The sequence below is a fragment of the Juglans microcarpa x Juglans regia genome, chromosome 5S (genome assembly GCF_004785595.1).
Source record: "Juglans microcarpa x Juglans regia isolate MS1-56 chromosome 5S, Jm3101_v1.0, whole genome shotgun sequence".
NCBI lineage: Eukaryota > Viridiplantae > Streptophyta > Magnoliopsida > Fagales > Juglandaceae > Juglans > Juglans microcarpa x Juglans regia.
In genome coordinates this window covers 5,441,762-5,447,761 of record NC_054603.1, presented here as the reverse complement: position 1 = coordinate 5,447,761, position 6,000 = coordinate 5,441,762, and positions in this window count along the sequence as shown.

The window sequence follows — 6,000 nt, the reverse complement described above, 5'->3', positions numbered from 1 at the left end:
AAAGGTGGCTCTACAGCCATCGTTGCTTTGTTGAGAGCTCCCGCTAGTGTATTTAATGTGTTTTTTTTTTTTTTTTTTTGCTTTCTTTCACATACATTTTTTTTAACATTTTTCAATATATATATATTTTTTTAAATAGACAACATCATTAAAAAATATTTCTTTAATTACCAAATAAAAATAAATATAAAAAAAATTCCAGAGGGAGACAGCATGAAGACTAACATTTTCTAAAAACAATTGTGTCTGCCTAGTGTATATATATATACGTATGAGCTTATGGGACTATGTCATGCTGCACGCACGCCAACCCATCTAAAAAAGTTAGGGTCATTTTTTGTCAATACACTAAAAGGGTTCAAAACCTTTAGATGAGAAAATATATTTGCAACTATGAATTGTGCAACCGTCGCGTAATCGTTTTGAAAAAAATGAATAAAACATAGGACCCACATGAAAAAAATTAATTTTTTAATAGTGGACCTCACTCTTTTTCAAAGTGATTACACAACGTTTATATACTTTACGGTTATATGTAGAATTACTCTTAAAAGATACTACACGGTAAATAATTTTTAATGGCAATTTTTATAATTTTAGTAAGCTATTTATGTACTTTTTTATAAAAACCGAAGATATAAAATAGCACAATTATAATAATAATCAGTTACATAGAGGTATATGTGGAATAAAAAATATAAAAAAATATTATTTATTACTGTTCATCTCACTTTTAATATAAAGATAAACACTTTTAAAATATAGGATATATATAACAATAATTTTTAGTGTTTAAAATTGATAAACAACTTGATCAGGACATCCCTTCTGATAATGAGCAAACGAACGATTCTGGTTCTAGCCAACATGAGTTAGCTGCTGATAACCAGATTTGTTTAATCCATCATACCATTCCTCCGAAATGGTTTTCAAGGGTTACCATCGTGGTTGCCCATGATTTTCAATTTTCTGTTATTGCTATGATTGATTCCGGATCAGACCTGAATTGTATTCAGGAATGACTCATTCCTAGTAAATATTTTGAAAAATCTTCTGAGAGATTTTACCAAAACAGCGAGAAGAAGGAAAAGCACACGCTGACGGAAGAAGAAGAGAAGGAGGAGAAGCAGGGAGAAGCAGGGAATGGAAGAAACAAGATATATTGCACAATAATTAAATTATGCAAGCACAAAATAAACAGGCGGTTGAACCGACCATATGCATGTATGCGTATGCAAAATTAATTGTAATAAACATATAAGCTTTATTAAAATTAACAAGCTTAAAGTAATTACAAGCAGTTGTTAGTGCAGATTTGCACTTACAGAAATCAGGGTAAATAAGGAGACTCAAGAACAGGGTAGAGAGGGATCAAAGGTCTCTCAAGTGAGTTCTGGTTTGAGTTCTGCCTTAGCTCAGAACGAGGTTCTCCTTTTATAGAATAAGGAGTTCCTGTTTACAACAGTATAAAGTAAAACAGTATATCAATCCGTGAGTGAACAGTGAGAACTATTTAGGCACGGGGCTCATGTTGTCATCATTATGTCCTCCAGCTGTCTTTGTAGGCGGCTACTTTGGGCGTAAAACGACAAATTAGGATTCGGTCGACTCTGTGTCTTCCAGCTGTCTCTGTGGGCGGCTGCTTTGGGCGCAGAATGACAATTATCTCAAAGAGGACTATATCGGTCTTCTTTGAACTCAAGTAGTAGTCAATCATCTTCCAGCTTTGGAATGCCTTCTGAATCATGACCGAAAATATTACTGTATGAAGTCTCAGAGGATGCTTCTGAATTTTCTTCAGAATTATCACTCGTAGACTTAGACAGTTGTTGTTCCAACAATTTTATCAAATCTTTTTTGCCGAGTCTGTTGAGGATATTATCTTTGGCAGACTTGGAAGATTTCTTCGAGGATGAGCTGGTGGCTTTTCCTCTTGATGAAACAGTTGGTGAATTAGGGGCCTGAATTACCAAAGGATATTCAGGGATTACTAAACCAGATTTGATTGCAGGAAATTCCTTCTTGTCTTGTAAATCAGGGGCGACTTGAGGGAAATCTTTGATCATCTGGTTAATAACTTTTTCAGCATATCCAAACTTATCCCACCATTTTGTGAAATAAGCTCGGTCCATTATATTAGCATTTTTCTCATAAGTCCATTTGAAGATCCACGGCAGTTTGTAGTTCTTGCAAAAATGGAGCTCATAAGGAAACATCTGTGAATGTCGGTTCAATTTTGTACCAGCAACTTGTTGATAAAATGTAAAAGCTCTGGCGAGCTGCTCAGGAAGATTCTGGGGAATTAATCCAAATTCGTCCCACCATTGGAGAAACCAGTAAGGGAATGTTCCTTTGAATCTTGTATCAAAATTGATGAACCAGGAATGGCTCATATCAGGTACCTGAAAGAACATGAAACGTCTCCAGGCAGTTATGTAATCAAAATAATTATAACTCAGTGCAGAGTCTGGGAGTCTTTTAAGAGTTGATGGGTTGGTACCCCATTCCTCTTCTGTTGTAACTCGAAGAATATAAGCACTGTGATAAATCAGTTTGGTGGAATCATTCTTATCATAAATGGGTTTTATGACAAGAGAGTTGGTGAGAATCAGGATACTGGAATAGTACTGGAGATTTTTGGAGGAATCTTCAGGTATCCAGTGAAAATTAGGGGGGAAATAGGAAGAGGCTATTTTAAACGGATCTGTTGAATTAGAACGGTTAGGTTCTATATGGAACAGATGGGTAATAAATGGCTTCTTCATGTATTCAGATTTTCCTTTTGGGAGGAAAAACTGAGGAGTAATCAAAGTAGGTCCTTTTGATGCAATTGCTTTCGCATATGGATCAAAAGGGGTAGAAACCGTAGACGCGAAGGTCGACGGTTGCGCAATGTTACCAAGAGGTGTGAACCTATTGGCAATATCCAATGCTGTTGAGGCAGCACTGGGCACAATGGAGGATCCAGACTCATTCTTGATGAGTTTTATACTGGGTATTGGGGGTGGGGGGTTCACTCTCTGTTTCTCTTTTCCTTTTTTCTTCTTGCTTTCGCTCATGGTTGGGTGTCTGCAAGAACTCTCTGGTAAGAAAATCAGGGATAGAATTATCAGTGCATTTGATGTATTCAATATCAAAATAAAAAACACTTAATATACCTTGCCATCGTGTAAAAATATGTTTTGATGCAATGTTTTGAACATCTTGTTCTAAAACAAATTTAGCACTCATGCAATCAATACGAAGTAAAAACTTCTTGTTTAACAAATCAGATTGAAATTTAGAAATACATAGTACTATAGATAAAATCTCTTGTTTAATAGTACAAATCAGAATGAATATATATATATATTCAATGGCCAAAACGTAGGAATGTTCTTCATATCAGAGGTACTGGTCATTTCGATAGGATAAGAATCCTCTCCAATATGATTGGATATTTTAGTCATTTTGTTGATAACAAAAATACTTTATTTTATACTAAATGAATACTATCTATATTAAATGCCGCACCCTATCAATTGCGACTTTTAATTATTGGTTTATAGTCTATTTATCAAACTATATTAAAACCGTTCTAAAACAGTGTCCCCTTATGAGATTGGGTTGGAGTCAAGTTTTTGGTTTAATAACCTGCCTTTTAATTTTATTTTTAGTTCTGTTCTTGTTGTGTTTAGGATGATTATTGAGGATTTTCACTTTATTGAATTTTATATTCTTGTAACCGTTTAATTTATCTATATAATACTTAGCTTGCCAAGAAAAAAAAAAAATGAATACCATGTATTTCAAGTACTCAAGCGAAGGGACGCCCTTGGTAAGTACTTAGTATTACAATGGATACAAACTATCTTCGAGTTTTTAATTCCCAAATTGTTATCTTTTTCAAATTATTGATTGGACGGGAGGGTCGGTCACATTATCCTCTTTGGAGCATCTCTTATTATCAAGTTTTGTTAATTTTATATTCTAAATCAAATTATACCATATATATATATATATATATATATATATATATATAAACATTTTATATCGATCATTGCTCCGACTTGAAGTATCATGTATATTGGTGACTACCCAACTTTGTGACGCATGACCAAGTAAAGTACTGCATGTTAATGTCATTCTTTTTCTATAAATAACAGGCATGCTTAATTAGGACTACTCTTAGAATTGATTGGCCTAGCTATATATGACGTATACAGCAAGCTCTATGTATACGTACGTATAGACAAGAATTCATCACAATGCAGACTACGTACAATACTGTTCCTTGGAGACCGGCGTCATGTGGCTCCTGATAAACGACAGATTTTGCAACGTCAAACAGAGAGACCGCTACGACGTGGCAGCAGGGGATCCGTGGATATATATATATACACACACACAGTCACACACAGATAGGGGTGTGCAAAATTCCGAGAATTCCGACTCCGTCCGACCTCCGCTCCGACGCCGACTTCGACGGAGTCGGAGTTGTCGGAATTCGGAGTCGGAATTCGGAACTACTCCGACTAGTGAGTCGGAAGCGGAGTCGAAATTTTTTTTTTAAACCCAGCTGTAAAACGACGTCGTTTTACAGCTGGGTTTAAAAAAAAAATTTTGAACGACACCGTTCCACTTAATATGGAACGGCATCGTTTCATATGCCTTCCTAAGGAAGCCTTCTCCCCTTCTTCTTCCTTCTCCAGTTCTTCTTCTTCTTCCTTATTCCTTCTCTCTCGCGTCTCCCGTCCCAAACTCCCAGTGACTGAACCATCCATTCTCTCTCGCGTCTTCCGTCCTAGTGCCAGCGTGCCGCCGTTCGTCGTTGCTCCTCCGTGCCGCCTTTTCTCGTTGCTCCTCTACTCAGCTTCCAAGTTCCACCTACGGTGAGCCCTAAATTTATGAGCCCTAAATTTAATTCAAGCACGTCTCTTATGAATTGGAGCTTGCAGTTGTGATTCTTGTGAATTGGTTGTATTGAATATTCAATATAGTCCCAACACGGCGCTCAAAACCCTGAATTTTACATTGTATTGCAGACTTGCGCTCGAGCGAGGTGTCGAGCACAAGTCGAGCGCACGTTGTATTAAACATTGGCTCGAGCGCCATGTCGAGCGCGCGTCGAGCGAACCTCTCTGGATGGGTTTTGCTCGAGCGTTACGTCGAGCGCACATCGAGCGAACCTCTCTGGATGATTCTGCTCGAGCGCCATGTCGAGCGCACGTCGAGCGAACCTCTCTGGATGGATTCTGCTCGAGTGTCACGTCGAGCGCACGTCGAGCGAACCTCTCTGGATGGATTCTGCTCGAGCGCCATGTCGAGCGCACGTCGAGCGAACCTCTCTGGATGGATTCTGCTCGAGCGCCATGTCGAGCGCATTTCTAGCGAACCTCTCTGGATGGGTTCTGCTCGAGCGCACGTCGAGCGCACGTCGAGCGAACCTCTCTGGATGGTTTCCGCTCGAGCGCACGTCGAGCGCACGTCGAGCGAATATCTCTGGATGGGTTCCGCTGAGTCGAGCGCAAGTCAACCGAACCTCGATGTAATAATACATCGATACAATAATATATTATGATACAATAATACATGTCCTATTGTATAATACAATAGCCTAGTTTATTTTTAAACTAATTTTTTGCTTCTAATTTAATTTTTTCAGCTTCATTGATTGTGATATGGATCCTAGACATAGTGGAGATGATCGTCCACAAAGGAATGTGGCGGATGCCAATGCTACAACTCCTACACCGGTGGGTACTTCCACCCCTAGAGCCACATCTAGGGCAGCTACATCTAGAGCAGCTACATCTAGAGCAGCTACATCTTGTGCGAGTAGTCGACTCCCACTCCCAGTTGATATAGAGGATGAGGATATGTTCAACGAAGAGGAGGAGATGCCCATTGAGCAAGATCAACCACCACGACCTTCTAAAAAGAGGTCGTAGACATGGGAGCATTTCACCAAAATTCCTGGTGAAATTGCGAACCCAGTAGCAAGATGCCATTACTGTGGAT